A 12,288-nucleotide genomic window follows, 5' to 3' on the forward strand; every position below is an offset into this window, starting at 1 on the left:
AGTGTGTGTTACCAACTAGGTGTCTGGAGTTTGATAGACTTTGGGCAAGGAGGCACGTTCTAATTAAAGATGCTATCACCCTTCAGATGAGAACTAAAGGATCCATTTAGGAGGTGCTTGACCCATACTAGGGTCAGGATATATAAGCCTTTGCTGCATCTTTGACCAGTCTTTTAAAAAATTGTTTAATCTATCCGTTTTTGCGGAAGTGTTGGCTGCTGGAGTAACCCTAAAAGCTGCAGCAATACTTGCGAAATAAATAAAAAAAAAGTATCATTATAGGCAGAAAGAAAGGATTTGAATCTTGTAAGAAACTGGATACCTAATTGTGAAACTACAATGAAACACTGTAATTTGAAAACCATGAATCTGAATTATATCAATTTCAAAAACTGGATTTTGTGTGTGCTCACAAATTCGGACAGAAAATTGAAACGTCAATAAATAAATAAATAAATAAATAAAAACCCAAGTAGATTAATTGTCATTTTTGGATAACCCCGCTGTCCATACAAGGACCGTTGCAAAGTATTATGCCTGACTGATGCGGATTTCAATAGCATGCAGTGAAGTTAAGTGTGCAGCGCCGCGTACTGAGTGTTCATTAGTGTAGATTCGGCACGCGGCCCTGCCTCTGTCTCTGGATACGATCGGTCGTAACTCCGCCCCCTGCTCCTCCGTGGAGCCGTAGTCAAGGATGAGAGGACAGAAAGAGGGAAGTAGTGACACACTGGTGGACAGAAGCCCACGCAGTTTTGTAGCATTTCGGACATACACCATCTGCTAATGAATAATTACCCAGTTATTTCTTCTCGGAGGTGAGTGAAATAAGACTATTCAGACTTTACATTTGTTTTAGGAACGTTAAAGCCGTTAAAAGTTAACTTGAAATATTAGGGTCAACGGTCCTTATCGAGTTTTTAAAATGAAAACTGTTATTAAATATCTCATATCACCGCGTATTAGTAATGTTACTTCGATAAAGAGAGTTTCAGTGTTAGGTGTAAAGCTGGGTCAGTCAAAGCTTTTAAAAAAAGGACAACTAACACAGTTAATGGCTGTTAAAATGTTAGCTTACAGCGGTCGTCTTCACCTTAACGTTAACGATAGGCGAGCCTGAAAGCGTGCCTCGGCAAGCCCTTTGTTGCTCCAGCCGCCCGGACAAATACCAGCATTCATCTCAAATTTCATTCTGTTATCCCTTTAGACTTAATTACGGTCACCATGTGCCGACAAATTCATTTGTCGTTTACACCCCTCCCATTTGTTTTTCAGAGAACGGAGGAGGGAGTGTTCCCACACGGTGTAGCACTGCAATTTAACCAGAAATGACCATAACTGATAGACAGTTTCATCTGAACAACTTCTTTTCTTTTCTTTTCTTTTCTTTTCTTTTCTTTTCTTTTCTTTTCTTTTCTTAAGTAACCCAACAATTTCTGGTGTAGCTAACACTCATCTTAAAATCACACACACACACACACACACGCACACACACACACACACACACACACACACACACACACACACACACACACACACACACATATATTAGTGTGTGTGTGTGTGTGTGTGTATATACACACACACACACACATATACATAGATAGATATTAGTGCTGTCAATCGATTAAAATATTTAATCGCGATTAATCTCATGAATGTCTTAGTTAACTCGCGATTAATCGCAAATTAATCGCACATTTTTATCTATTCTAAATGTCCCTTGAATTATCATTTTAATGCTCTTATCAACATGGAAAAGTGGAGAGGCTTGCTTTGTGCAAATGTTTTTTAATTGAAAACAACAACTTCACATTTGAAGCAAAATCTCACACAATTCATCACTGCCAATAAACAGATGACAAAAAAATAAATACTTGGTTACAAGAAAAGCGCCTTCAACAACCCTTCCTAAGGGATCAAAACAGGGTGATCCAAAATAAAGTTACAAAGTGCACATTATCGCTATTATCGATAAACTAGGACTCAGGCTATAGTGCAGTTAAACCATGGCTTAAACTTTCCTTTCTTAAGTTTCCTTTGAACATAATAGCATCCATATGCCTCTGTTGAAAGCCATCCATTGTCGCCTGGTTTTGACAAGGAGGCGGCGGAGAATTCGCATTCGCTGTGTGTTTGGCCATCAAGTGGTATTTCAGACTGGATGTCCTACGGTGATAATTCAGTTCACACCGACAATACACACAGATAAATTTGGTCTTGTCAGTCGACCCATCTGGCAACTTTTTGAAACTAGACTTTCCATTCAGAATCTTGTTCGCATCCATTTCGGCGTTTCGCGCTTGACATCCACACAAACCGGTAGCCTATTATTTCACAGCTAGCGAGCAGGCAAGACCAAACACGTGCGTGGGGCGTGCCGATTATTTTTGTTTCCGGTTTATAACCGGATCCTGTAGTTTTTCTTACATTACTAGCAGTGGCCACAGCTTATAAAAAGCTACAAGTTCACTAGGTCACGTTAATCTCGTGATTAAAAAAAGCACGTTAATAACGCAGCATTTTTGACAGCACTAATATATATATGTATATATATATGTGTGTGTGTGTGTATATGTACAGAGAGAGAGACAGACAGACAGACAGACACAAACACAAACACACACACACACACACACACACACACACACACACACACACACACACATACATATATATATATATATATATATATATATATATATATAGTGGTGGTGGTGACTAAAATAGGGACAGTCCAGTTACCACACATAAGAGAATGTAGTTATAGCTGTTACCTCTTACCTCTGCACCAGTTAAGGTCTTCAAGCAGTGCTCAGAGGGGTTGGTTAGGGACAGAAACTTATCAGATGTTTCTCTTTGGTTTAAAGCAGAAATATGTGTAGGAGGCCTTCCCATAAAAATGGCAACACCTGTTTAAGGATAAAGGATCTCAGTAGATAAAAGGAATTATTAAGTAATTTCCAAACAGTGTAAAGTGGGAGAAACTGTTGGTAAGTGTTACTCAGCACAGTTTGTCTCAGATACAGTAAGCCTTTGTGAAGGTGGACGGTTCATTAATCATCACAGCATTACTGCAGTGTTTGTCTTACGATATATTAAAGTATCACATTATAAAAACATAAAGTCATGTTTAGCCAATTGATTTTTTTTGCATTGTTTTGTTTGAAATGGAGGATCATTCTTTTAGTTTATTTACTCGATACACACTCCTGCAAGAAAAGACTGAAAGAGCTAGTCACCCATTGCCATTGAATACAACCGAGTTAAGATAACTGAATCATGGGAAACATAAAGACTTTGTACAAAGGCAGTATTACTCTATACGGATCAGTTAGCCTTGCACTTCCTTTTTAGGTAATCGCTATAAGAGAATACTGACAACATACAATATAATAATAACATAGATAATGCAAAATATCAGACTAAATACTTTCAGTTGAAGCAGCAGCAGTTGTCATGTTACCGTCACTTCAGTGTCATCATTACTTCACACCTTTATGACCTCATCCTACATGCAATGCCCAATTAAAATTAACCCCCTGTATGATCTACTGTTTGTGCATGCATCTTAGCACAAGAGGAAGCCGTGAGTAACGGAGTGTTACTAAATGGTGTTTTCCATTGCAGTCTATTTGAGCACATCATTCTTATGCAGCTGTGAAGTCAATCCAGAAAAAGAGGAAATGCATTGTATAAGCGTACTGTACAACAAGCAACTATGTAACAGCTGCATCTGTGTGGTTGAACAGGCATGGCATTTGCACCAGTGGTATACCTGTCATTGAGTTAACAGACTTTGTAAAGGGAAACTGTGACCCATCAGAAAGTTCACATGCTGTGACAATAAGGAAACATTAGTTCAGCCAAAATGCCACAGACTTAATCAGAATCAGCAAGTGAGCTCTGTCTGGGTTTAAAACAAGCCAAGTAAAATGGAATGGGACAGATTTGGATGTCAATGTCCATGTTTCCAGAAAGGATAGTTTGTATGTTGCAAAATGTGGTTATTAACTGTAACTTTCTTCAGTAGTTACCGTATAAGGCAGGCTGACCTTCACAATCCTTACTGGATTTCCGCGCAGCACTTGGAACCTGTGAAGTGGTCTAATACAGTGTTTACCAACCTTTTTGAGCCACAGCACATTATTTTACATTAGAAAAATCACAAGGCACACCACCAATCAAAAATGTCACCAAAAGAATATTTATTGAAATATAATGAAAATCTAGTCTCAATTTACTCAATTTACTTACTCAGTGTGAAACCTGGGCCTGTTTAGTTGAACGCAAAGCTGATATTCTTGCAGGAATTGAAGAAAGACACACAGGAAGATTTCACCTGATTGGTGCTCTAAGCAGGTGAAATTGAATCTTCCACGGTACAACTGATGATTTCTTACAGCACACTTATGTGCCACGGCACAGTGATTGGGAAACACTGGTCTAATAGATAGATTGTTGCCCCTTTTGATAGAAGTTAGAGTGCAGTAACAGAGAATGCCTCGGGTCAGAGGTTTCAGTTTATTCTTTGTTACCTCCCCATCAATACTGTACAGTTTGTGGTGCCTGAATAATGTATGATTAATTTTGCTACTGATTTAATTTGGAGTTAGAAAACCCTCAAGTTGTCCACTTGCATTCACTGTCTTCCAGTCTGTCGTGGTGGCACAATCAAATCCTGTCATCACTTCACGCTAGGGGCTTTCCTTCCATGATCTTATCGGTTTTCAGCTGATATAGCTACCATAGCACGCCCAGAAAATATGGTGCCGTCTTCCAATAACACCCCACTTCAGTAACAGGAGTATTAGGCTGCAGGCCAGGCGTTTTTTTTCCTGCACTCACATGCCAGCCTTCGTTCAAAGTGCATGACACATTATCTTAAAATATTTGGATAAAAGGACTTCTGTGGACACTCTTCCTTTGCTTTCAGTGGTGCAGAGAGTAGGCTGTAGACCCTTTACATTTATTGTTGCATAGAAACAGCTCATTTTCCTCAACTTTTCTTGAAAGATCCAGGAGGGGACAAAATGTCTTTACTCACATTCTGTCTGGCACCACAGCTAATTTGTGACACTGAGAGTGAGTACACTACTTTGTCTTTCTCAGATTTAACAACCAGGCTGGCCCAGTTAAACACACGTCTACTTGTTGCACCAATGACAGAGAGGAAATACATGACAGAGTAGCTATACCTTGTTTTATGTGTCCACACACTATATGAATATTTCAATTTTTATAGTTACATAGTTATTTAAGTCACATTTCGAGGATTGCGAGGAACTCTTGGACTGGTAACAAGGCTGAGGTATTGCATAGTAGCTTGCAGTTATGCAGGTTTGGGCATGCAGAGTCTTGGAAAATGGCGCAATGTTTTAAACTGCCTCTGGAATGGTTAAGTTGAAGCCAGAGTCCTTTTCAAACAAGATGCATTGATGGTGAACTTGAATTACTGTCTTATAATAGCTTTAAAATGGAACTATTGATTTGTTTGAGGGACCAAAGTGCTATTATCAGCCAAAGATGGGTAATGGGATATGTAAAGACCCAAGGTTTGTTCAGAGTCGTCATCAAGAGATATTGTGATTGTAAGTGAAGAATGAGTGGGCTGTTTGGATTCTTGCTCTGACTTTTTAGAAGCACACAACACTACTGAAACTCACACTTTCTCTCCTACGCTCTAATCATGATTGTGTGTTCAGTCATGATCAGTTTGTACCCTGCACACACACACACACACACACACACACACACACACACACACACACACACACACACACACACACACACACACACACACATACATAGCAACAGTGTAGACAGACCAAACTAAACACGTTTTGAAAACGTTAGTGTGAGCTTTATTTGGAGGATGTCATGTCATTGCTGCCATCAAGGGTTTTGTTTGTCTTTCTAAAGGTCTTGTAAAAGCAGAACACTCCTCTTTACTCTCAAGGCATTCTGCCAGCTGGCTGCTGGCCCATGTACTGTAAACCTCTTTCACACTCAGTCCTTTCTGGTCTACCATGTACAGCATGGGGCTTGTCCAACAACTGAGTTGGCTTCATTAGGAAAACTCATTTTGTGGTAGGGGTGGGCAACATGACCAATGACCATCACAGTTATTATATCATGGTATGACAAAAATGTTATTCTACCTCTTTTCGCTCTCTTGGCAATGTAAGGGAACATATCTTAAGACGGAAAGAAATTATTTAAAAAACAGATGTGCATGTTGGCTCCAAATAGGAATGAAAATGTCATGGGAGGAGTAACCAGCCCAATAATACAGGTTAATTACTAAATGTAATTTGATTAATTCTCAGTTAGACCAGGAGTAGGATTAGACATCTTTACAGCAGTTTTTCAGAAAACTCAAAGTATTTTATATAAGAACAATAGGTGCTTGTCTATCAATACATTTACATATGACAGGAACAGACACACATACACCTCGCACAGCAGAGGGGGCTTTCCACTAACAGCAAAGCCAGCTGAGCTTGTGTTACAATATGAAGTGTGAGGATAACGTTAGGCCTGCCTATGTGAGACTACACAAAAAACGTGAAAAAACGTTTCCCACACCCAGGCTTCTGCGCTGGTTACTTAACAGGCTTCAAATGAGGCATAATGTTCACAGTTTTTCTTGACTGTTCCTCAATATTAAATACTCCAACATTGCTCCAACATGTAGCTCTACAATAGCTACTTGCCACATTATCCATGTAACATGCTAACACCAAATTCAACAGGCTAGCCAGCAAAATACACAGTGAGGCAACATAAAAATGTCAGAATCTACAGGCAGAACGTGACACCAGTGACAGTGACTAAACTGGTAAACTGCACACCCTTAGTTTGTGGAACATGGAATCTGGAAAGAAAGTTGATTTTCATAAGCAATGTGTACTTTTGTATGAATCCTGCAATCACTTTGAATTGTTGTTTGCTTGGATTACTATTTGAAAGAAGAAAAGGTTTGGAGATTTTTCTGGAGTCAGATTGCAATTTTTGGGGTCAAAACCCCATAGCCCATATAGTAACTGATTTATAGCTAGTTTACCGCAGTCATGCACTGCTCACATAGAGGGATACAGTTTTAAGCATGTTACTAGTCATAGCTAATTTTACCACTTTGCCACCTCATGCAATATAGTCCAAATTTATTTTTACACCCTTAAAAAAGGATATGAGTAATGGCAGGTTTAATTGGATTGAGGAATTAATGCGACTGTTTGAACTGTTGTAAATGTAGAATATAAGATCTTATGTTCAGTACTGATAACAGATAACACTCAGAGACAGCTTGCCCCAGGTCTTTTCATAACCCTTTTCCAGAGCAACCCTCAGTCTGAGGTGGCCTTCCAAACAGAGTAATACAAGGAGTGATGCCAAAATATCTTCACTGTGGCATCCAAAAAAGCTGACATTAGGAAACCACAAAATGAAAATGAAAATTAGGAAGTGGAAATTTTTTGACTGGTGTTCCAGAATGAGGATCTGTGACAAGATATTATCATTCATCTGCTGTTGTGTCGATTCAGGGAAAAAGTTTGACCAAAGGCTGGTGTAAGTGGACTGGCTAGTGGTCCAGACCATAGACTGTATGAAACATGAATGTAGTCTCTGTCACATCAACCATAAGTTTTTGATGAACCACCTGAAGCTCAGTGACAGTGGCTCTGGCTGTTGCCATCTTGTCAGTGCCTGATTCTGTCTAACTCCCAGCTAATCCAAAAATGGATAAAGAGATGGAGTGTGGGTGGAGGTGAGGTGGTAATTCTAGTTTCTTTTTTGAAGAACTATACAATTGTTTGAAATTGGTTTCCTTTAAGGAAAGAATTATTTTGAATGGCTGGATTAATACACAATATCTCCTCATGTTAGTATTATACCTCACAGTGTTAGTGTGGGCAAATCATATGTACAAATTTGTACATGCTTTTGTGTATGTCCTTTTTAGGATCTGCAAAGGAAGATGCAAGTAACACTTGGATGTTAAGAAGAAGTGATGAGGCAGTTATCTGAAGGTTAGTTCCTCATTTAGCCAGCAGTTTCAGGATAAGTCCAGTAACTGCACTGACCACAACAGCTATTTCTGCTGTGGGCATGCATAGTAAGATGATAGACTTGTTCACAATGCTAATCTTAAACTGACTCATTTAATGTTGAATTGTATCAGCAAAGGACACTATTATGTTATGGTAAATGTTCATTATTACTGTAGTTGAAGAAAGTGGGGGTAAGCAAAGTCTCAAGACTGTGTGACAAAAGGAAGGATGTTGTGCAAAGTTGTCTAGAGCACAGGTCTCTGTTATTTCACATTCACACCAGTGTCAGAAGTGCAACCGTGTGTCATGTTAAATGATCACTACCTTGCAAACTACATTACCTGCAGTTTTTGACCTCTGTCATGTTCACATTAAAGGTTCATTGTGACCTTTCAACCACAAGCTACTTCAACAAGGTGTGTATTATGGAGACCTGATGTTATCATTAAACTCCATACACAGCATTTGAGATGCTGAATAATGTAACATTAAAATTAGAAATAAGAAGTCCCCAAAGATAATTGTAATCGTTTTGTCTGTGAAGTCAAGTAAACTAAATGTGAGTGTTTGCACACCAACAGACTGGACACAGCCACTAAATGCATTCCGAAGATTTACCATTCAATAAATAACAAGGCTGAAGGTTTGAGTGGGATAAGTTTTGATGAATTGAGATTAAACCCTTGCTTAGTGGGTCTGTGTATTGACTATGAATGCTCATTACAGTCTGTCTACAGACACCATTAGCCAGTCCTCTGTATTCACTCAGTAGCTTCTCCATAAGAAATAATGTGATACCTCTCAACTCAACTCCAATTTCCCCTTATTATGGGGAAGAACCACATCTTTGTCATGAACTCTTGTTCGCATCACTTCCCAATTGTACAAGTGTAAGAGTTAGTGACAGGGCACTGTGGTAATGCTTCACTTATTAATGCTGGTAACTTTCACCCCAAAAGTAGATTTGATGCTTTCTTGACTGCTACAAAAGGAAAAGCAGCAATAAAGCTGAGCTTGGCACTAGGGGTTGGCAATTTGACACACACACACACACACATATATATATATATATATACAAAAGGAAAAGCAGCAATAAAGCTGAGCTTGGCACTAGGGGTTGGCAATTTGACACACACACACACACACACACACACACACATATATATATATGGCATGGTGTTAGGGTTCGGTGTTGCAAAATCTATCCAGTCATGGCAAAATGTGGTAGTAGTAGTGGGGACAGAACTGGTGTACCATCCACCCGCGTATGGCAATCACAACATTATAGCTCAGTGAGACTCACTCTTTTCTCCACACAGTAAGCAGAAAAGTGTAGTTTCGGGCTAGAATGTTTTTGTATGATTAACAAAAAGTATGAAGCTTTAGCTCTGCAAGACTCCCATGATAGTGATAGTTCAAATCACAATAACATCCAGGATTAAATGTCTAATTATGGTGTTTTACAGTCAGCATGTTATTTGACACGATCATGACCTTCAAATTCTGTTGTCAAACAATACAACCACACTTAAGATCATGTTAGTAAGCTTTATATGGCCAAGTCTGGAAAAGCACCCTTGTTTTGCACATTTATTCAGTGCTGTCTACACATAGCTTAAGTCACAGTAAGTGTGCTTGGCCCAAGTAGAGTTGGTCAACTGCTGTGTAGAGTGAGTGTGACAGAAAGTGAAACATGATCTTCTCCCCTAACCCCTACATGTAGGTTATGTTTGGGTTTTGCAAGATAGGGACAGTTTGTCCTGGCTGCATTTGCAATATGTATTCAAAAATATACAGCTCTGAGTTAATGAGTGCAGTCCAGGCTTTTTTCAGAGTTGCAGGGGATAACGCTGCACTAACTAAGCATCAGGCAAATGAGAATGCACACAAACAAACACACTGGCACATTCTCAGGGCAGGCCTCTCTCTGGGGGAAGACAGAGCTATGGTGACACACTCTCACAGGAACATGTGATATCACCAAACGCAAAGGGGTGGAGGTGGCTAACACATATACCAATGATTAATGGTCAAGTGAGGAACTGTTTAGATAAACCAGCAAATGATTAGACCCCAAAGATGCACAGACATGGAGGTACAATTGTTGAAAAGGTTGCTTTGTGATGACAGTAGGTACAGTATTGATGATGTTATTGTGGACATACCCTTTTTGTGTTCTGACACATGAACAGGAATCTGCCACTGAATGGTCTTTCCCAAGCTTTCCCATATTTGTTTTTGTTGCACTCCCTCTTCTTAGCAAGTTTAAACTTGATTTGACCTTGATCTTTCCTTTCTTGGTTCCTCTCATGGAAAATTAAAAACATAGAAACACAACTAGAACATAAAATACTGTATATATTTCGACCTAAATCCATTCACTTCATTTGAAAATAATTTTCACAGTTATAGAAGTGGTTATGAGAGAGAGTGCACAGATGCTTAATGATTAGATAGAAATTTTCCATGTTTGTTTGGCAGATATACCCTTATAGTGCTGTTTTTTAAGGACAAACTACCAAAAATACTTGAATTGGGATCTCTTAGGTTGCTATGTATAAATTCAAGATGGCTGAGTATTAATATATTTACATCCGGTGGTAAATTCTTAACACTTTTTTTCCAGTCTCTGGTTGGTGCTTCATACTCTGTAGGTTTCTAACTCTCTCTATATCTCTGCTATCTTCCCTCTGGAGAATACAATTTGTTTTCCATTCCCATTAGTTTTCCTATGTCGATCCTAACAACTGCCCGTCTGCATTGATAGACTATGGTCAACAACGGTCCCTCTGCCACTTGAGCCCTCCATCCATTAGCCAAATTCCTCGCTGTTTCATTATCTAAGTGGATGGGTTCCAGTCCCTACCCACGACTCCACTAAACCACGGCTAGATTGCCAGTGGCCTCCGCTGTGGCTCAAGAGGACTAAATTAGGCTTTCTGTCCAAGCTTGAGATATTTATTACACATAATTGAAAACACTGTTGGCAGAATTGAAATGTACACCCCTATTAGAATAAAGGTATTATGGAAATGATGGGATATTTTTGGGGGGGGGGGGGGGGGGGGGTGCACAAACAATATGTTAAGCCTTGTCTAACTGTGCCGGAGCTCTGTTGTGGAAACTAGGCTATTGACTGAGCTGGTGTCAGATTTCTCTGCTGCTGCCATTCCTGTTGCAGACACCCAGGGTCTCACATTGATTTTATAAACCACAGCTCCAGGACAACTTCAAGGCTTTCAAGACCATAATGACATAATGGATGTGTTGGCCAAGGCTTTTGACATTATAGGTTTATGTCTGTAATGCCTTTTGAGTTCTCTGGAAATATCCAGTGTAATGCTACAAGACATTCTGAGTTCCAGGAATAGACTGGCTGGTTGTTCTGCTGTTGACTATGATTAGCAAAGACAGGGAGATCAGCGAGTTTGACAGTATTATTTGATATACTGAGCAGACAAGAGGCCAGTGATGAGTCTTATTACATCAGCTCAACTGACAAGACTGTGGATGTGATTTACTGTGTGTGTTACATGTGTAATCCAAAGTGCACAACATGTGCACACATATTGTGTAGTTCAGTAAATATGACACAGTGATAGGAGCCGTCCCTCTGGTTAAGTATTTTTTAAAATAGTTTTGTGCATCAGATTTAAAATGACAGTCTCATTCAGAGCATCTTATTAATTAATGTAGATGTGGAAAAAGCTTTAACTTCTGGATAACCATTATTATGTACAATCAATAAAAATGAGTGCAAAGCTGTTTTCAGTTCAAGCTGTGGAAAAAGATATGGATTATTGACCACCTGGAGTGTACTGATGATTTGAGAGCACTATTGATCGCTGTCATCTGATGTCCTCCGGGGTCACTCCCAACAGGTTAACAGCCAACGTATCAGTTACTTTTTAATTAGTGGTCCAAGTTCGTACATCAGGCTTGGTAGAATCAGTTCATGATTTACTTAGCTGGCTAACCAGTTCCCTTGAATTTATTTTAAATTTCAGATTGAATTTGTTTATTTTGATGTCTCTGGCTTGGCAGTACTGTTTGACACTGTATGTCATGAAATGGCGGGAATTTGTCAGCTAATGAAGAAATGCTGTATGCTGTATAATTTATGCCAAGGCAGCCAGCCCTTTCCTCTCTATGGCCAGTTCTACAAAACAATGAGCATGGTAGCTTTAGTCAGTTTAGTCATAATTTTTGCATCACTGCAATGAGGTATGTTGAT

General features: G+C 39.3%; 1 protein-coding gene across 2 annotated transcripts in view; it reads left to right on the plus strand.

Moving 5' to 3' along the window:
• Positions 1–689: 689 nt before the first annotated feature.
• LOC139343298 (inactive rhomboid protein 2-like) overlaps positions 690–12,288 on the plus strand; it is a 34,301-nt gene continuing 22,702 nt past the window's right edge. The window contains exons 1-2 of one of the 2 annotated variants that reach the window (XM_070980853.1): positions 708–818; positions 7,967–8,033. The gene's annotated coding sequence lies outside the window, so the exon portion shown is untranslated. Of the gene's footprint in view, positions 819–7,966; positions 8,034–12,288 lie in introns of both variants that reach the window. The other variant, XM_070980845.1, reaches the window with a different exon arrangement.

Source organism: Chaetodon trifascialis, chromosome 2 (assembly GCF_039877785.1).
Source record: "Chaetodon trifascialis isolate fChaTrf1 chromosome 2, fChaTrf1.hap1, whole genome shotgun sequence".
Classification (NCBI taxonomy): Eukaryota; Metazoa; Chordata; class Actinopteri; order Chaetodontiformes; family Chaetodontidae; genus Chaetodon; species Chaetodon trifascialis.